This window comes from Vicugna pacos, unplaced genomic scaffold (genome assembly GCF_048564905.1).
Source record: "Vicugna pacos unplaced genomic scaffold, VicPac4 scaffold_20, whole genome shotgun sequence".
Classification (NCBI taxonomy): domain Eukaryota; kingdom Metazoa; phylum Chordata; class Mammalia; order Artiodactyla; family Camelidae; genus Vicugna; species Vicugna pacos.
Window position 1 is genome coordinate 98515776 of NW_027328741.1, and position 20863 is coordinate 98536638.

The window sequence follows — 20863 nt, forward strand, 5'->3', positions numbered from 1 at the left end:
ACACACCAACATTCCACCTGGAATCCAACCGCTAACTGCCATCCCCAATGGCTGCTGCATCTTGTCAGTGCTGGGGGAGGGGCTGCATCCGACGAGAGGTTCCTAAGGTAAATGTGATTCTACCCACTAGCGTCCCATGGGCCTTTGTTCTTCCCTCTTTCCTTTTGTTCAGATCTGTATGCACTGTAGCAACGGAGGGAAGTGTGTCCATTTTCAGTTGAATGTTTCACACGTCTTTAAACTTTCTAACAGTTCACAGTACACAGAGACCCACTAAGGGAAACTCTTGTTCCTGTAATATGGGCACACCCGCAATACATAGCCGTCGGTTGATTTCTGCTGAAACACCCGCATTCACGGGACATCTATCCATTTGTTTCAAGGGGGCTGAAATTCCTAGGAATGATACAATCCCCAATGTGCACTTTACTGCCTGTCTCTTTTGATCTTAGTACACTTTTGTGGAGCTACTTTTCCTTGTTATAGGCTTGTGCCATTTCTTCTCGACGTAGTGTAGAATATGGCATTCATTCATCCTGTTGGAAGACTTGCAAGTCTATATCACGGACTAGGAATCCATTGGATTCCAAATCGGCATTTGGGTTAGGTCACGATATGCTCATATGAATCAATATTTACGAATATAAATGCACGCCTCTGATTTCCGAATACAGGTGTGCTGAGTACATTCAAGCCGCGATACTGGGTCGATGCGTACTGAATGATCCTTGACATCACCTTGAGTAATTTCTTTTGAATATTCATGTTACCCTACCCTTTTTGTGTTGTTTGTTTGTTTGATTCTTTCTTGGTCTGCTTCTCGTTTGCTTTGCAAACACGTCAGGCCATGCATCTCTCCGTTTGCTTCCAACAGAGAGTCATATAAGCTGACTCCCTTAAGAGAGTGCTTCCAATCCCCTATGATTTCCTGCTTCCCTCTCCCATCTTTAGGGTTTTGATGTCCTCCTTGCCTTCTTCTTGTTTCTTCTTTTCCACTCATGCTCTTCTTGCATTTCCAATAAGGGTTTTCTTCTTTCCATTTCATCTTGCTGCTTATCCCTTCAGGGGAGAATTCTCAACCTTTCTTTTAGGATAAGTTTCGAACTGCTGAATTCTTTTAAGATTTGCAGGTCTGTGGCATTCTCTAGCTCTGCTGTTATTAGAAATGGTGGTCATGTGGCATAGGCTACCCTAGATGGCAGCATTTTGCCATTCAAGCTATGGTCTATGTCCTGGCACTCCTCCCTGTCCTGCAATATTGCTGCTGAGATAGCAGCTGAAACCCCTCTGGAGGTTCTCTTGTGACTATGTTGCTTTCCTCCAGGCGCATTTTAAATCACTGGGATGCTCATGAACTTTGTTGATTTGGATCATACAGCTGCTGCTAAGTCTATTGGGATTCCACCTCTTTTGGACGCTGTGTACTTCCTGAATTCGCCTAGATGATTCTATCTTGGCTTTCAGCAAGTTTCAGTCTGATTTTTCTACACATAACTTTTCAAACATTGTTTGTTTCTTTATCTCTTGCTTTTCCATCTGGGACTCTTTCGAATTTTAGTCTTTCATGCCTTGTCTTCAACCAGGATTCAACAGCAATGTTTTCATTGGTTTGCACTTGCTTTCCTATGTGTGCTTCTGACCGAGGGATTTCTGTTCCCCTGTCTTCAAAGTCATTCACGCGTCCCTCTGCAATATCTCGTCTGCTTAGGACAGAATGTTAGCCCTGATATTTTCTCATCCACTGAGTTTTCTGATATTATTTGGCTCGTCTTTAGGCTTTCTCTTCCCCTTTTCTGGTATTCTGCCTTTTGTGATTCTGAGACACTGTTGTTCTTCAGTGTTTCCCTCACCTCCATTTTCAATACTTGCTCTGGAGAGCGTTTTGCAGTCTAGTTGTCTGAAAGCTTATCTTTAGGGCCTTCAATCTCTTTGGAACTGAAAATGGTACTTCCTTTTCCTTTTACTGTATTTCTTCATCTCTACTGGTCAGGTAATTTCAGGTATCTAATGTAGACTTCTAGGGCTTGGTTAAGTGAAAACTTTAGACACTTGGCTCTACACAATTGCATGGGATTTCTGTGAGGACAAATTTTCCTAGACATTGATGCCATGTCCTGTTCCTGTGTGTGTTGTCTGGTCTATCTCCAATTGCTGGTGTTGCCTTTGTTGTGATGAACCCCCCATACTATTTCGATTAGGATAACCTCATTTTGATTACGCTTATCTCACAAATCTGAAAGAGCACAGGACACTTCCTCTGGTGGAAATGGAGCTTCTAAAGGTTCTCAGCTCTGCATTCTACTCTCTGTTATTTTGGAGTGTTTCCAGAAGAGCAGAGTGTGAGTGCGCTTGTGCTTTGTAGTGCCACGGGAATGTCCCACTGAAACCAGTTCTTCCAAGAGCTTCTCTGTCTACAGAAACACCAGTGGAAGCATATCTATGGATGTCACACATCAGGGCCTGCTGGAATGATCCCGCAGCCCGAACTTGGTGTCCTCGCTGCCGAACCGTGCCGGTGCCATCCAAAATGTAGCATCCGCTTTTGAGAGATAAACTGAAGGAAATCCTTCCTCTTCTCACGCTGTGGTCTTGGACCACACTTCCTTGTCCTCTCATCCTTGTGGCACGGGTGCACGAAGCCAACCACAGAGCTGTTGCACATCCTGTGCCTCAAACCAAACCATAATCACAGCCCAGGTTATGAATGTAGCAGATCCTAAGGCTTTTCATTCTGAATTCAAACCCAAGGCCCCCTGGATCCCTCAGACCCGATGCACAATATCTCTGATTCAGCCCCACACATGCTCTATTGGCAAAATGCCAAATTGGTCTCTGGTCCTGCAGATGCACTGGGTGTGGCCATGGGACATATCGATAATTTCAACTGCGCGCGCCAGGCTGGTTGCTTGCTCATTGGGGTCCCAGGTCGGTTTGCTCTCTTGATAGGACCCACCACATCCCACAACGCACTCCGGATCCCTGAGACTCAGCGTGTGCCACCATCCGTAGCCCTATCCCTCCCTGAACGCTGCCTCTGCTACCTCAAATTTGGCAGCTCGGAGCTTGGTCTCAGAATCAACTGTGGGGATATTTTGCACTGGATTCTTTGAGATCTGTCAGCCAAGCATCTGCTGTGCACTCTTCTAACACTCAGCGCATCACCTTCAATCCCATGTCTCCTGTCCGCTTGAGAGTGTGCGTCCAAGTTAAAGAGAGTTTCACCTTTACTGCTCCATCAACAGGGCTCAGACCATGCACTGGTATCCATTCCCTGCTTTTCCTTCTCCTGCTTCCAGGTGTTCTGAGGCCTCATCCTGTCTTTGGAAGTAACAGACCTCTCTTCGGCAAGTGTCCTGTGCCAAGGGCTGGGTGAGTGGATGTTTCCATTGCTGTGTTCATGGGAGCGAGTGAGCGCAGGTTGCACTGCTTCTCTGTCAACTGGGCATCGATGAATCAACACTTTCCAGATACATTTCACAGAAATGTGATTTCTTTTTATCTCTTTGTTTCTATACAGCCGTGGTGGGAGGGATTGTCCGAAGACTCCAGTTTTGACATTGTGTTGATATCTCATTTGCAGTCTTTAAAAATTTAATAGAATTGATATAAATGTTTTGGGAGTTATACGAAAATGAAGTTAGTTTCTGAAACATACTAAATCGACCTAGAAGCCAGACTTGTCAATTTCGGTAACATTTTGTCAGCTCTAAGGAAAACATAGACAGATAGAATGCAAACTAGCAGTCCGAACTGTTAAAGGGGTCATGTCAGCTCTTTACTGTTGAAGCCTCCGAAACCAACAGGAACCATGAAATAACTAATGGAAACATGAAATAACCCCCAAGCTTGGATTCCCTTGTGCATGTGGTGCCCTTTACTCCCGATGACACCTACTGGTCAATGTTGGCATTTCAAGGTGTAACATCCCTCTCAAGGAAAATACAAGAGGAAATGAACTAAATATATACATTTAGCTTTGAATCCAAAGAACCTAGAGGCATTATAGCTATGAGAACCCTGCTGCAGCTATGCTAGGCTACTGAGAACCAGGTGTTCTTCTATCAGTGATGAGAACGCTTAATCATCCGATCATGTTGGGTAAAGCACTTGAATGCAACCAAGTCTGCACCCCCATGATAGATTGCCCCCGGGGGCTTGACTCAATTGAAAGACGGTCCACATAAGCTGTGTCTTTCATGTCATTGGCGACTTTTACAGTTCCGTTCACTATCTGACTTCTAATATTTACCTAGACTGTCTTGAAAAACGGAGGCCTAATACAGATTCAAGTTCAGTCAAAGATTCCCCTCACTTACCACACTCCCTTCACCCCAGAGAGGACATAATCCCAGCATTTGCTGAATCTAGCGGAAGGCCATCGTTTCTTTGTGGGAGCTAAGTATTCAATTCCTATCTATTTCATACGAGAGTATTTGACCTTTATGGGGTTCCCTGTTGTTCACAGAGGATGAAGCTAGAGGAACTCTGATTCTAGGAGGGGCTTGCTCTTCTCTTACTGGCTTCATTGCAGCTCAGGTACTGATCCCTCAAAATGGATGCCTGAGTGGAGGGGAGGGAAGAGCAAGTGCTTGATAGCTAGGCCCAAACCTGGGAAAAGGCTTACCTGGGCTTGGTGCACTTTGATCTGAATGGCTTGGAATTGCCCCTTGGGTCGTGTGGATTATCTGACCTCTTTCAAGAACATGAGCGTTTTTATCATCTCTGCCATCTCTTCTCTTTAGACGTCAGGGATCTTGGACCCGTTCTTGGAGCAGAGAATTGAGGAACTTCCTCCAGTCCACGGTGGCCCTCCGTAGGTTTCTGCTAGTATCAGCGAGGTTCAATATGTCTCATGAATGCCTTTCGAGCCTGCTATCCTCTACAGCTGTCTCCAGGCCAGTATTCTCTATTGTAGCAGAACATCTGTCATCAATGTGTTCGCATCTCTCCTCAATCCGTGCAGCCATGTTTTCGGCCAGCTTCTCTTCGTGTCTCCCATAAAGTCGACTTCAACAGGACTGGGCAAGTCTGAAAGGACCTCGGAGCCTCTCCAGTAAGCTGAAGACAGGCAGATCTTCCACTGTCTGCCCTTTCAGGTTCTGGAAACTGACCCGTGAACTCAGGTCTTTGGGCAGCAGCAGTATCTCGAACTGACACAGCTTCCCGGACCAAAGACCTAAGCCAAGCTCCACAGAGGGCGGCAGCCCCTCCATCGCACTGATCCACCCACAGAACTCTGCCCGGTTACCTAGGATCCACCAGCCACAACAAGCCTCGCGGTACACACCAACATTCCACCTGGAATCCAACCGCTAACTGCCATCCCCAATGGCTGCTGCATCTTGTCAGTGCTGGGGGAGGGGCTGCATCCGACGAGAGGTTCCTAAGGTAAATGTGATTCTACCCACTAGCGTCCCATGGGCCTTTGTTCTTCCCTCTTTCCTTTTGTTCAGATCTGTATGCACTGTAGCAACGGAGGCAAGTGTGTCCATTTTCAGTTGAATGTTTCACACGTCTTTAAACTTTCTAACAGTTCACAGTACACAGAGACCCACTAAGGGAAACTCTTGTTCCTGTAATATGGGCACACCCGCAATACATAGCCGTCGGTTGATTTCTGCTGAAACACCCGCATTCACGGGACATCTATCCATTTGTTTCAAGGGGGCTGAAATTCCTAGGAATGATACAATCCCCAATGTGCACTTTACTGCCTGTCTCTTTTGATCTTAGTACACTTTTGCGGAGCTACTTTTCCTTGTTATAGGCTTGTGCCATTTCTTCTCGACGTAGTGTAGAATATGGCATTCATTCATCCTGTTGGAAGACTTGCAAGTCTATATCACGGACTAGGAATCCATTGGATTCCAAATCGGCATTTGGGTTAGGTCACGATATGCTCATATGAATCAATATTTACGAATATAAATGCACGCCTCTGATTTCCGAATACAGGTGTGCTGAGTACATTCAAGCCGCGATACTGGGTCGATGCGTACTGAATGATCCTTGACATCACCTTGAGTAATTTCTTTTGAATATTCATGTTACCCTACCCTTTTTGTGTTGTTTGTTTGTTTGATTCTTTCTTGGTCTGCTTCTCGTTTGCTTTGCAAACACGTCAGGCCATGCATCTCTCCGTTTGCTTCCAACAGAGAGTCATATAAGCTGACTCCCTTAAGAGAGTGCTTCCAATCCCCTATGATTTCCTGCTTCCCTCTCCCATCTTTAGGGTTTTGATGTCCTCCTTGCCTTCTTCTTGTTTCTTCTTTTCCACTCATGCTCTTCTTGCATTTCCAATAAGGGTTTTCTTCTTTCCATTTCATCTTGCTGCTTATCCCTTCAGGGGAGAATCCTCAACCTTTCTTTTAGGATAAGTTTCGAACTGCTGAATTCTTTTAAGATTTGCAGGTCTGTGGCATTCTCTAGCTCTGCTGTTATTAGAAATGGTGGTCATGTGGCATAGGCTACCCTAGATGGCAGCATTTTGCCATTCAAGCTATGGTCTATGTCCTGGCACTCCTCCCTGTCCTGCAATATTGCTGCTGAGATAGCAGCTGAAACCCCTCTGGAGGTTCTCTTGTGACTATGTTGCTTTCCTCCAGGCGCATTTTAAATCACTGGGATGCTCATGAACTTTGTTGATTTGGATCATACAGCTGCTGCTAAGTCTATTGGGATTCCACCTCTTTTGGACGCTGTGTACTTCCTGAATTCGCCTAGATGATTCTATCTTGGCTTTCAGCAAGTTTCAGTCTGATTTTTCTACACATAACTTTTCAAACATTGTTTGTTTCTTTATCTCTTGCTTTTCCATCTGGGACTCTTTCGAATTTTAGTCTTTCATGCCTTGTCTTCAACCAGGATTCAACAGCAATGTTTTCATTGGTTTGCACTTGCTTTCCTATGTGTGCTTCTGACCGAGGGATTTCTGTTCCCCTGTCTTCAAAGTCATTCACGCGTCCCTCTGCAATATCTCGTCTGCTTAGGACGGAATGTTAGCCCTGATATTTTCTCATCCACTGAGTTTTCTGATATTATTTGGCTCGTCTTTAGGCTTTCTCTTCCCCTTTTCTGGTATTCTGCCTTTTGTGATTCTGAGACACTGTTGTTCTTCAGTGTTTCCCTCACCTCCATTTTCAATACTTGCTCTGGAGAGCGTTTTGCAGTCTAGTTGTCTGAAAGCTTATCTTTAGGGCCTTCAATCTCTTTGGAACTGAAAATGGTACTTCCTTTTCCTTTTACTGTATTTCTTCATCTCTACTGGTCAGGTAATTTCAGGTATCTAATGTAGACTTCTAGGGCTTGGTTAAGTGAAAACTTTAGACACTTGGCTCTACACAATTGCATGGGATTTCTGTGAGGACAAATTTTCCTAGACATTGATGCCATGTCCTGTTCCTGTGTGTGTTGTCTGGTCTATCTCCAATTGCTGGTGTTGCCTTTGTTGTGATGAACCCCCCATACTATTTCGATTAGGATAACCTCAATTTGATTACGCTTATCTCACAAATCTGAAAGAGCACAGGACACTTCCTCTGGTGGAAATGGAGCTTCTAAAGGTTCTCAGCTCTGCATTCTACTCTCTGTTATTTTGGAGTGTTTCCAGAAGAGCAGAGTGTGAGTGCGCTTGTGCTTTGTAGTGCCACGGGAATGTCCCACTGAAACCAGTTCTTCCAAGAGCTTCTCTGTCTACAGAAACACCAGTGGAAGCATATCTATGGATGTCACACATCAGGGCCTGCTGGAATGATCCCGCAGCCCGAACTTGGTGTCCTCGCTGCCGAACCGTGCCGGTGCCATCCAAAATGTAGCATCCGCTTTTGAGAGATAAACTGAAGGAAATCCTTCCTCTTCTCACGCTGTGGTCTTGGACCACACTTCCTTGTCCTCTCATCCTTGTGGCACGGGTGCACGAAGCCAACCACAGAGCTGTTGCACATCCTGTGCCTCAAACCAAACCATAATCACAGCCCAGGTTATGAATGTAGCAGATCCTAAGGCTTTTCATTCTGAATTCAAACCCAAGGCCCCCTGGATCCCTCAGACCCGATGCACAATATCTCTGATTCAGCCCCACACATGCTCTATTGGCAAAATGCCAAATTGGTCTCTGGTCCTGCAGATGCACTGGGTGTGGCCATGGGACATATCGATAATTTCAACTGCGCGCGCCAGGCTGGTTGCTTGCTCATTGGGGTCCCAGGTCGGTTTGCTCTCTTGATAGGACCCACCACATCCCACAACGCACTCCGGATCCCTGAGACTCAGCGTGTGCCACCATCCGTAGCCCTATCCCTCCCTGAACGCTGCCTCTGCTACCTCAAATTTGGCAGCTCGGAGCTTGGTCTCAGAATCAACTGTGGGGATATTTTGCACTGGATTCTTTGAGATCTGTCAGCCAAGCATCTGCTGTGCACTCTTCTAACACTCAGCGCATCACCTTCAATCCCATGTCTCCTGTCCGCTTGAGAGTGTGCGTCCAAGTTAAAGAGAGTTTCACCTTTACTGCTCCATCAACAGGGCTCAGACCATGCACTGGTATCCATTCCCTGCTTTTCCTTCTCCTGCTTCCAGGTGTTCTGAGGCCTCATCCTGTCTTTGGAAGTAACAGACCTCTCTTCGGCAAGTGTCCTGTGCCAAGGGCTGGGTGAGTGGATGTTTCCATTGCTGTGTTCATGGGAGCGAGTGAGCGCAGGTTGCACTGCTTCTCTGTCAACTGGGCATCGATGAATCAACACTTTCCAGATACATTTCACAGAAATGTGATTTCTTTTTATCTCTTTGTTTCTATACAGCCGTGGTGGGAGGGATTGTCCGAAGACTCCAGTTTTGACATTGTGTTGATATCTCATTTGCAGTCTTTAAAAATTTAATAGAATTGATATAAATGTTTTGGGAGTTATACGAAAATGAAGTTAGTTTCTGAAACATACTAAATCGACCTAGAAGCCAGACTTGTCAATTTCGGTAACATTTTGTCAGCTCTAAGGAAAACATAGACAGATAGAATGCAAACTAGCAGTCCGAACTGTTAAAGGGGTCATGTCAGCTCTTTACTGTTGAAGCCTCCGAAACCAACAGGAACCATGAAATAACTAATGGAAACATGAAATAACCCCCAAGCTTGGATTCCCTTGTGCATGTGGTGCCCTTTACTCCCGATGACACCTACTTGTCAATGTTGGCATTTCAAGGTGTAACATCCCTCTCAAGGAAAATACAAGAGGAAATGAACTAAATATATACATTTAGCTTTGAATCCAAAGAACCTAGAGGCATTATAGCTATGAGAACCCTGCTGCAGCTATGCTAGGCTACTGAGAACCAGGTGTTCTTCTATCAGTGATGAGAACGCTTAATCATCCGATCATGTTGGGTAAAGCACTTGAATGCAACCAAGTCTGCACCCCCATGATAGATTGCCCCCGGGGGCTTGACTCAATTGAAAGACGGTCCACATAAGCTGTGTCTTTCATGTCATTGGCGACTTTTACAGTTCCGTTCACTATCTGACTTCTAATATTTACCTAGACTGTCTTGAAAAACGGAGGCCTAATACAGATTCAAGTTCAGTCAAAGATTCCCCTCACTTACCACACTCCCTTCACCCCAGAGAGGACATAATCCCAGCATTTGCTGAATCTAGCGGAAGGCCATCGTTTCTTTGTGGGAGCTAAGTATTCAATTCCTATCTATTTCATACGAGAGTATTTGACCTTTATGGGGTTCCCTGTTGTTCACAGAGGATGAAGCTAGAGGAACTCTGATTCTAGGAGGGGCTTGCTCTTCTCTTACTGGCTTCATTGCAGCTCAGGTACTGATCCCTCAAAATGGATGCCTGAGTGGAGGGGAGGGAAGAGCAAGTGCTTGATAGCTAGGCCCAAACCTGGGAAAAGGCTTACCTGGGCTTGGTGCACTTTGATCTGAATGGCTTGGAATTGCCCCTTGGGTCGTGTGGATTATCTGACCTCTTTCAAGAACATGAGCGTTTTTATCATCTCTGCCATCTCTTCTCTTTAGACGTCAGGGATCTTGGACCCGTTCTTGGAGCAGAGAATTGAGGAACTTCCTCCAGTCCACGGTGGCCCTCCGTAGGTTTCTGCTAGTATCAGCGAGGTTCAATATGTCTCATGAATGCCTTTCGAGCCTGCTATCCTCTACAGCTGTCTCCAGGCCAGTATTCTCTATTGTAGCAGAACATCTGTCATCAATGTGTTCGCATCTCTCCTCAATCCGTGCAGCCATGTTTTCGGCCAGCTTCTCTTCGTGTCTCCCATAAAGTCGACTTCAACAGGACTGGGCAAGTCTGAAAGGACCTCGGAGCCTCTCCAGTAAGCTGAAGACAGGCAGATCTTCCACTGTCTGCCCTTTCAGGTTCTGGAAACTGACCCGTGAACTCAGGTCTTTGGGCAGCAGCAGTATCTCGAACTGACACAGCTTCCCGGACCAAAGACCTAAGCCAAGCTCCACAGAGGGCGGCAGCCCCTCCATCGCACTGATCCACCCACAGAACTCTGCCCGGTTACCTAGGATCCACCAGCCACAACAAGCCTCGCGGTACACACCAACATTCCACCTGGAATCCAACCGCTAACTGCCATCCCCAATGGCTGCTGCATCTTGTCAGTGCTGGGGGAGGGGCTGCATCCGACGAGAGGTTCCTAAGGTAAATGTGATTCTACCCACTAGCGTCCCATGGGCCTTTGTTCTTCCCTCTTTCCTTTTGTTCAGATCTGTATGCACTGTAGCAACGGAGGCAAGTGTGTCCATTTTCAGTTGAATGTTTCACACGTCTTTAAACTTTCTAACAGTTCACAGTACACAGAGACCCACTAAGGGAAACTCTTGTTCCTGTAATATGGGCACACCCGCAATACATAGCCGTCGGTTGATTTCTGCTGAAACACCCGCATTCACGGGACATCTATCCATTTGTTTCAAGGGGGCTGAAATTCCTAGGAATGATACAATCCCCAGTGTGCATTTTACTGCCTGTCTCTTTTGATCTTAGAACACTTTTGTGGAGCTACTTTTCCTTGTTATAGGCTTGTGCCATTTCTTCTCGACGTAGTGTAGAATATGGCATTCATTCATCCTGTTGGAAGACTTGCAAGTCTATATCACGGACTAGGAATCCATTGGATTCCAAATCGGCATTTGGGTTAGGTCACGATATGCTCATATGAATCAATATTTACGAATATAAATGCACGCCTCTGATTTCCGAATACAGGTGTGCTGAGTACATTCAAGCCGCGATACTGGGTCGATGCGTACTGAATGATCCTTGACATCACCTTGAGTAATTTCTTTTGAATATTCATGTTACCCTACCCTTTTTGTGTTGTTTGTTTGTTTGATTCTTTCTTGGTCTGCTTCTCGTTTGCTTTGCAAACACGTCAGGCCATGCATCTCTCCGTTTGCTTCCAACAGAGAGTCATATAAGCTGACTCCCTTAAGAGAGTGCTTCCAATCCCCTATGATTTCCTGCTTCCCTCTCCCATCTTTAGGGTTTTGATGTCCTCCTTGCCTTCTTCTTGTTTCTTCTTTTCCACTCATGCTCTTCTTGCATTTCCAATAAGGGTTTTCTTCTTTCCATTTCATCTTGCTGCTTATCCCTTCAGGGGAGAATCCTCAACCTTTCTTTTAGGATAAGTTTCGAACTGCTGAATTCTTTTAAGATTTGCAGGTCTGTGGCATTCTCTAGCTCTGCTGTTATTAGAAATGGTGGTCATGTGGCATAGGCTACCCTAGATGGCAGCATTTTGCCATTCAAGCTATGGTCTATGTCCTGGCACTCCTCCCTGTCCTGCAATATTGCTGCTGAGATAGCAGCTGAAACCCCTCTGGAGGTTCTCTTGTGACTATGTTGCTTTCCTCCAGGCGCATTTTAAATCACTGGGATGCTCATGAACTTTGTTGATTTGGATCATACAGCTGCTGCTAAGTCTATTGGGATTCCACCTCTTTTGGACGCTGTGTACTTCCTGAATTCGCCTAGATGATTCTATCTTGGCTTTCAGCAAGTTTCAGTCTGATTTTTCTACACATAACTTTTCAAACATTGTTTGTTTCTTTATCTCTTGCTTTTCCATCTGGGACTCTTTCGAATTTTAGTCTTTCATGCCTTGTCTTCAACCAGGATTCAACAGCAATGTTTTCATTGGTTTGCACTTGCTTTCCTATGTGTGCTTCTGGCCGAGGGATTTCTGTTCCCCTGTCTTCAAAGTCATTCACGCGTCCCTCTGCAATATCTCGTCTGCTTAGGACGGAATGTTAGCCCTGATATTTTCTCATCCACTGAGTTTTCTGATATTATTTGGCTCGTCTTTAGGCTTTCTCTTCCCCTTTTCTGGTATTCTGCCTTTTGTGATTCTGAGACACTGTTGTTCTTCAGTGTTTCCCTCACCTCCATTTTCAATACTTGCTCTGGAGAGCGTTTTGCAGTCTAGTTGTCTGAAAGCTTATCTTTAGGGCCTTCAATCTCTTTGGAACTGAAAATGGTACTTCCTTTTCCTTTTACTGTATTTCTTCATCTCTACTGGTCAGGTAATTTCAGGTATCTAATGTAGACTTCTAGGGCTTGGTTAAGTGAAAACTTTAGACACTTGGCTCTACACAATTGCATGGGATTTCTGTGAGGACAAATTTTCCTAGACATTGATGCCATGTCCTGTTCCTGTGTGTGTTGTCTGGTCTATCTCCAATTGCTGGTGTTGCCTTTGTTGTGATGAACCCCCCATACTATTTCGATTAGGATAACCTCAATTTGATTACGCTTATCTCACAAATCTGAAAGAGCACAGGACACTTCCTCTGGTGGAAATGGAGCTTCTAAAGGTTCTCAGCTCTGCATTCTACTCTCTGTTATTTTGGAGTGTTTCCAGAAGAGCAGAGTGTGAGTGCGCTTGTGCTTTGTAGTGCCACGGGAATGTCCCACTGAAACCAGTTCTTCCAAGAGCTTCTCTGTCTACAGAAACACCAGTGGAAGCATATCTATGGATGTCACACATCAGGGCCTGCTGGAATGATCCCGCAGCCCGAACTTGGTGTCCTCGCTGCCGAACCGTGCCGGTGCCATCCAAAATGTAGCATCCGCTTTTGAGAGATAAACTGAAGGAAATCCTTCCTCTTCTCACGCTGTGGTCTTGGACCACACTTCCTTGTCCTCTCATCCTTGTGGCACGGGTGCACGAAGCCAACCACAGAGCTGTTGCACATCCTGTGCCTCAAACCAAACCATAATCACAGCCCAGGTTATGAATGTAGCAGATCCTAAGGCTTTTCATTCTGAATTCAAACCCAAGGCCCCCTGGATCCCTCAGACCCGATGCACAATATCTCTGATTCAGCCCCACACATGCTCTATTGGCAAAATGCCAAATTGGTCTCTGGTCCTGCAGATGCACTGGGTGTGGCCATGGGACATATCGATAATTTCAACTGCGCGCGCCAGGCTCGTTGCTTGCTCATTGGGGTCCCAGGTCGGTTTGCTCTCTTGATAGGACCCACCACATCCCACAACGCACTCCGGATCCCTGAGACTCAGCGTGTGCCACCATCCGTAGCCCTATCCCTCCCTGAACGCTGCCTCTGCTACCTCAAATTTGGCAGCTCGGAGCTTGGTCTCAGAATCAACTGTGGGGATATTTTGCACTGGATTCTTTGAGATCTGTCAGCCAAGCATCTGCTGTGCACTCTTCTAACACTCAGCGCATCACCTTCAATCCCATGTCTCCTGTCCGCTTGAGAGTGTGCGTCCAAGTTAAAGAGAGTTTCACCTTTACTGCTCCATCAACAGGGCTCAGACCATGCACTGGTATCCATTCCCTGCTTTTCCTTCTCCTGCTTCCAGGTGTTCTGAGGCCTCATCCTGTCTTTGGAAGTAACAGACCTCTCTTCGGCAAGTGTCCTGTGCCAAGGGCTGGGTGAGTGGATGTTTCCATTGCTGTGTTCATGGGAGCGAGTGAGCGCAGGTTGCACTGCTTCTCTGTCAACTGGGCATCGATGAATCAACACTTTCCAGATACATTTCACAGAAATGTGATTTCTTTTTATCTCTTTGTTTCTATACAGCCGTGGTGGGAGGGATTGTCCGAAGACTCCAGTTTTGACATTGTGTTGATATCTCATTTGCAGTCTTTAAAAATTTAATAGAATTGATATAAATGTTTTGGGAGTTATACGAAAATGAAGTTAGTTTCTGAAACATACTAAATCGACCTAGAAGCCAGACTTGTCAATTTCGGTAACATTTTGTCAGCTCTAAGGAAAACATAGACAGATAGAATGCAAACTAGCAGTCCGAACTGTTAAAGGGGTCATGTCAGCTCTTTACTGTTGAAGCCTCCGAAACCAACAGGAACCATGAAATAACTAATGGAAACATGAAATAACCCCCAAGCTTGGATTCCCTTGTGCATGTGGTGCCCTTTACTCCCGATGACACCTACTGGTCAATGTTGGCATTTCAAGGTGTAACATCCCTCTCAAGGAAAATACAAGAGGAAACGAACTAAATATATACATTTAGCTTTGAATCCAAAGAACCTAGAGGCATTATAGCTATGAGAACCCTGCTGCAGCTATGCTAGGCTACTGAGAACCAGGTGTTCTTCTATCAGTGATGAGAACGCTTAATCATCCGATCATGTTGGGTAAAGCACTTGAATGCAACCAAGTCTGCACCCCCATGATAGATTGCCCCCGGGGGCTTGACTCAATTGAAAGACGGTCCACATAAGCTGTGTCTTTCATGTCATTGGCGACTTTTACAGTTCCGTTCACTATCTGACTTCTAATATTTACCTAGACTGTCTTGAAAAACGGAGGCCTAATACAGATTCAAGTTCAGTCAAAGATTCCCCTCACTTACCACACTCCCTTCACCCCAGAGAGGACATAATCCCAGCATTTGCTGAATCTAGCGGAAGGCCATCGTTTCTTTGTGGGAGCTAAGTATTCAATTCCTATCTATTTCATACGAGAGTATTTGACCTTTATGGGGTTCCCTGTTGTTCACAGAGGATGAAGCTAGAGGAACTCTGATTCTAGGAGGGGCTTGCTCTTCTCTTACTGGCTTCATTGCAGCTCAGGTACTGATCCCTCAAAATGGATGCCTGAGTGGAGGGGAGGGAAGAGCAAGTGCTTGATAGCTAGGCCCAAACCTGGGAAAAGGCTTACCTGGGCTTGGTGCACTTTGATCTGAATGGCTTGGAATTGCCCCTTGGGTCGTGTGGATTATCTGACCTCTTTCAAGAACATGAGCGTTTTTATCATCTCTGCCATCTCTTCTCTTTAGACGTCAGGGATCTTGGACCCGTTCTTGGAGCAGAGAATTGAGGAACTTCCTCCAGTCCACGGTGGCCCTCCGTAGGTTTCTGCTAGTATCAGCGAGGTTCAATATGTCTCATGAATGCCTTTCGAGCCTGCTATCCTCTACAGCTGTCTCCAGGCCAGTATTCTCTATTGTAGCAGAACATCTGTCATCAATGTGTTCGCATCTCTCCTCAATCCGTGCAGCCATGTTTTCGGCCAGCTTCTCTTCGTGTCTCCCATAAAGTCGACTTCAACAGGACTGGGCAAGTCTGAAAGGACCTCGGAGCCTCTCCAGTAAGCTGAAGACAGGCAGATCTTCCACTGTCTGCCCTTTCAGGTTCTGGAAACTGACCCGTGAACTCAGGTCTTTGGGCAGCAGCAGTATCTCGAACTGACACAGCTTCCCGGACCAAAGACCTAAGCCAAGCTCCACAGAGGGCGGCAGCCCCTCCATCGCACTGATCCACCCACAGAACTCTGCCCGGTTACCTAGGATCCACCAGCCACAACAAGCCTCGCGGTACACACCAACATTCCACCTGGAATCCAACCGCTAACTGCCATCCCCAATGGCTGCTGCATCTTGTCAGTGCTGGGGGAGGGGCTGCATCCGACGAGAGGTTCCTAAGGTAAATGTGATTCTACCCACTAGCGTCCCATGGGCCTTTGTTCTTCCCTCTTTCCTTTTGTTCAGATCTGTATGCACTGTAGCAACGGAGGCAAGTGTGTCCATTTTCAGTTGAATGTTTCACACGTCTTTAAACTTTCTAACAGTTCACAGTACACAGAGACCCACTAAGGGAAACTCTTGTTCCTGTAATATGGGCACACCCGCAATACATAGCCGTCGGTTGATTTCTGCTGAAACACCCGCATTCACGGGACATCTATCCATTTGTTTCAAGGGGGCTGAAATTCCTAGGAATGATACAATCCCCAATGTGCACTTTACTGCCTGTCTCTTTTGATCTTAGTACACTTTTGCGGAGCTACTTTTCCTCGTTATAGGCTTGTGCCATTTCTTCTCGACGTAGTGTAGAATATGGCATTCATTCATCCTGTTGGAAGACTTGCAAGTCTATATCACGGACTAGGAATCCATTGGATTCCAAATCGGCATTTGGGTTAGGTCACGATATGCTCATATGAATCAATATTTACGAATATAAATGCACGCCTCTGATTTCCGAATACAGGTGTGCTGAGTACATTCAAGCCGCGATACTGGGTCGATGCGTACTGAAAGATCCTTGACATCACCTTGAGTAATTTCTTTTGAATATTCATGTTACCCTACCCTTTTTGTGTTGTTTGTTTGTTTGATTCTTTCTTGGTCTGCTTCTCGTTTGCTTTGCAAACACGTCAGGCCATGCATCTCTCCGTTTGCTTCCAACAGAGAGTCATATAAGCTGACTCCCTTAAGAGAGTGCTTCCAATCCCCTATGATTTCCTGCTTCCCTCTCCCATCTTTAGGGTTTTGATGTCCTCCTTGCCTTCTTCTTGTTTCTTCTTTTCCACTCATGCTCTTCTTGCATTTCCAATAAGGGTTTTCTTCTTTCCATTTCATCTTGCTGCTTATCCCTTCAGGGGAGAATCCTCAACCTTTCTTTTAGGATAAGTTTCGAACTGCTGAATTCTTTTAAGATTTGCAGGTCTGTGGCATTCTCTAGCTCTGCTGTTATTAGAAATGGTGGTCATGTGGCATAGGCTACCCTAGATGGCAGCATTTTGCCATTCAAGCTATGGTCTATGTCCTGGCACTCCTCCCTGTCCTGCAATATTGCTGCTGAGATAGCAGCTGAAACCCCTCTGGAGGTTCTCTTGTGACTATGTTGCTTTCCTCCAGGCGCATTTTAAATCACTGGGATGCTCATGAACTTTGTTGATTTGGATCATACAGCTGCTGCTAAGTCTATTGGGATTCCACCTCTTTTGGACGCTGTGTACTTCCTGAATTCGCCTAGATGATTCTATCTTGGCTTTCAGCAAGTTTCAGTCTGATTTTTCTACACATAACTTTTCAAACATTGTTTGTTTCTTTATCTCTTGCTTTTCCATCTGGGACTCTTTCGAATTTTAGTCTTTCATGCCTTGTCTTCAACCAGGATTCAACAGCAATGTTTTCATTGGTTTGCACTTGCTTTCCTATGTGTGCTTCTGACCGAGGGATTTCTGTTCCCCTGTCTTCAAAGTCATTCACGCGTCCCTCTGCAATATCTCGTCTGCTTAGGACGGAATGTTAGCCCTGATATTTTCTCATCCACTGAGTTTTCTGATATTATTTGGCTCGTCTTTAGGCTTTCTCTTCCCCTTTTCTGGTATTCTGCCTTTTGTGATTCTGAGACACTGTTGTTCTTCAGTGTTTCCCTCACCTCCATTTTCAATACTTGCTCTGGAGAGCGTTTTGCAGTCTAGTTGTCTGAAAGCTTATCTTTAGGGCCTTCAATCTCTTTGGAACTGAAAATGGTACTTCCTTTTCCTTTTACTGTATTTCTTCATCTCTACTGGTCAGGTAATTTCAGGTATCTAATGTAGACTTCTAGGGCTTGGTTAAGTGAAAACTTTAGACACTTGGCTCTACACAATTGCATGGGATTTCTGTGAGGACAAATTTTCCTAGACATTGATGCCATGTCCTGTTCCTGTGTGTGTTGTCTGGTCTATCTCCAATTGCTGGTGTTGCCTTTGTTGTGATGAACCCCCCATACTATTTCGATTAGGATAACCTCAATTTGATTACGCTTATTTCACAAATCTGAAAGAGCACAGGACACTTCCTCTGGTGGAAATGGAGCTTCTAAAGGTTCTCAGCTCTGCATTCTACTCTCTGTTATTTTGGAGTGTTTCCAGAAGAGCAGAGTGTGAGTGCGCTTGTGCTTTGAAGTGCCACGGGAATGTCCCACTGAAACCAGTTCTTCCAAGAGCTTCTCTGTCTACAGAAACACCAGTGGAAGCATATCTATGGATGTCACACATCAGGGCCTGCTGGAATGATCCCGCAGCCCGAACTTGGTGTCCTCGCTGCCGAACCGTGCCGGTGCCATCCAAAATGTAGCATCCGCTTTTGAGAGATAAACTGAAGGAAATCCTTCCTCTTCTCACGCTGTGGTCTTGGACCACACTTCCTTGTCCTCTCATCCTTGTGGCACGGGTGCACGAAGCCAACCACAGAGCTGTTGCACATCCTGTGCCTCAAACCAAACCATAATCACAGCCCAGGTTATGAATGTAGCAGATCCTAAGGCTTTTCATTCTGAATTCAAACCCAAGGCCCCCTGGATCCCTCAGACCCGATGCACAATATCTCTGATTCAGCCCCACACATGCTCTATTGGCAAAATGCCAAATTGGTCTCTGGTCCTGCAGATGCACTGGGTGTGGCCATGGGACATATCGATAATTTCAACTGCGCGCGCCAGGCTCGTTGCTTGCTCATTGGGGTCCCAGGTCGGTTTGCTCTCTTGATAGGACCCACCACATCCCACAACGCACTCCGGATCCCTGAGACTCAGCGTGTGCCACCATCCGTAGCCCTATCCCTCCCTGAACGCTGCCTCTGCTACCTCAAATTTGGCAGCTCGGAGCTTGGTCTCAGAATCAACTGTGGGGATATTTTGCACTGGATTCTTTGAGATCTGTCAGCCAAGCATCTGCTGTGCACTCTTCTAACACTCAGCGCATCACCTTCAATCCCATGTCTCCTGTCCGCTTGAGAGTGTGCGTCCAAGTTAAAGAGAGTTTCACCTTTACTGCTCCATCAACAGGGCTCAGACCATGCACTGGTATCCATTCCCTGCTTTTCCTTCTCCTGCTTCCAGGTGTTCTGAGGCCTCATCCTGTCTTTGGAAGTAACAGACCTCTCTTCGGCAAGTGTCCTGTGCCAAGGGCTGGGTGAGTGGATGTTTCCATTGCTGTGTTCATGGGAGCGAGTGAGCGCAGGTTGCACTGCTTCTCTGTCAACTGGGCATCGATGAATCAACACTTTCCAGATACATTTCACAGAAATGTGATTTCTTTTTATCTCTTTGTTTCTATACAGCCGTGGTGGGAGGGATTGTCCGAAGACTCCAGTTTTGACATTGTGTTGATATCTCATTTGCAGTCTTTAAAAATTTAATAGAATTGATATAAATGTTTTGGGAGTTATACGAAAATGAAGTTAGTTTCTGAAACATACTAAATCGACCTAGAAGCCAGACTTGTCAATTTCGGTAACATTTTGTCAGCTCTAAGGAAAACATAGACAGATAGAATGCAAACTAGCAGTCCGAACTGTTAAAGGGGTCATGTCAGCTCTTTACTGTTGAAGCCTCCGAAACCAACAGGAACCATGAAATAACTAATGGAAACATGAAATAACCCCCAAGCTTGGATTCCCTTGTGCATGTGGTGCCCTTTACTCCCGATGACACCTACTGGTCAATGTTGGCATTTCAAGGTGTAACATCCCTCTCAAGGAAAATACAAGAGGAAACGAACTAAATATATACATTTAGCTTTGAATCCAAAGAACCTAGAGGCATTATAGCTATGAGAACCCTGCTGCAGCTATGCTAGGCTACTGAGAACCAGGTGTTCTTCTATCAGTGATGAGAACGCTTAATCATCCGATCATGTTGGGTAAAGCACTTGAATGCAACCAAGTCTGCACCCCCATGATAGATTGCCCCCGGGGGCTTGACTCAATTGAAAGACGGTCCACATAAGCTGTGTCTTTCATGTCATTGGCGACTTTTACAGTTCCGTTCACTATCTGACTTCTAATATTTACCTAGACTGTCTTGAAAAACGGAGGCCTAATACAGATTCAAGTTCAGTCAAAGATTCCCCTCACTTACCACACTCCCTTCACCCCAGAGAGGACATAATCCCAGCATTTGCTGAATCTAGCGGAAGGCCATCGTTTCTTTGTGGGAGCTAAGTATTCAATTCCTATCTATTTCATACGAGAGTATTTGACCTTTATGGGGTTCCCTGTTGTTCACAGAGGATGAAGCTAGAGGAACTCTGATTCTAGGAGGGGCTTGCTCTTCTCTTACTGGCTTCATTGCAGCTCAGGTACTGATCCCTCAAAATGGATGCCTGAGTGGAGGGGAGGGAAGAGCAAGTGCTTGATAGCTAGGCCCAAACCTGGGAAAAGGCTTACCTGGGCTTGGTGCACTTTGATCTGAATGGCTTGGAATTGCCCCTTGGGTCGTGTGGATTATCTGACCTCTTTCAAGAACATGAGCGTTTTTATCATCTCTGCCATCTCTTCTCTTTAGACGTCAGGGATCTTGGACCCGTTCTTGGAGCAGAGAATTGAGGAACTTCCTCCAGTCCACGGTGGCCCTCCGTAGGTTTCTGCTAGTATCTGCGAGGTTCAATATGTCTCATGAATGCCTTTCGAGCCTGCTATCCTCTACAGCTGTCTCCAGGCCAGTATTCTCTATTGTAGCAGAACATCTCTCATCAATGTGTTCGCATCTCTCCTCAATCCGTGCAGCCATGTTTTCGGCCAGCTTCTCTTCGTGTCTCCCATAAAGTCGACTTCAACAGGACT

At 45.8% G+C, this 20863-nt stretch overlaps 4 long non-coding RNA genes across 4 annotated transcripts in view; all 4 read left to right on the plus strand.

Annotated features, from left to right (window-relative positions):
* Positions 1-5000, plus strand: part of LOC140693791 (uncharacterized) — a 31976-nt gene extending 26976 nt beyond the window's left edge. The window contains exon 4 of the long non-coding RNA XR_012069495.1: positions 4743-5000. This is a non-coding gene — a long non-coding RNA (uncharacterized lncRNA). The remainder of the gene's footprint in view (positions 1-4742) is intronic.
* A 259-nt stretch (positions 5001-5259) lies between these two features.
* LOC140693801 (uncharacterized) lies at positions 5260-10194 on the plus strand. The gene is made up of 3 exons (XR_012069505.1): positions 5260-5388; positions 8578-8650; positions 10024-10194. It is a non-coding gene; the product is annotated as an uncharacterized lncRNA (long non-coding RNA).
* Positions 10195-10540: 346 nt separating this feature from the next.
* LOC140693795 (uncharacterized) lies at positions 10541-15478 on the plus strand. Its single transcript, XR_012069499.1, has 3 exons — positions 10541-10669; positions 13859-13931; positions 15305-15478. It is a non-coding gene; the product is annotated as an uncharacterized lncRNA (long non-coding RNA).
* A 345-nt stretch (positions 15479-15823) lies between these two features.
* On the plus strand, positions 15824-20756 carry LOC140693812 (uncharacterized). The gene is made up of 3 exons (XR_012069517.1): positions 15824-15950; positions 19140-19212; positions 20586-20756. It is a non-coding gene; the product is annotated as an uncharacterized lncRNA (long non-coding RNA).
* The last annotated feature ends 107 nt before the right edge of the window (positions 20757-20863 follow it).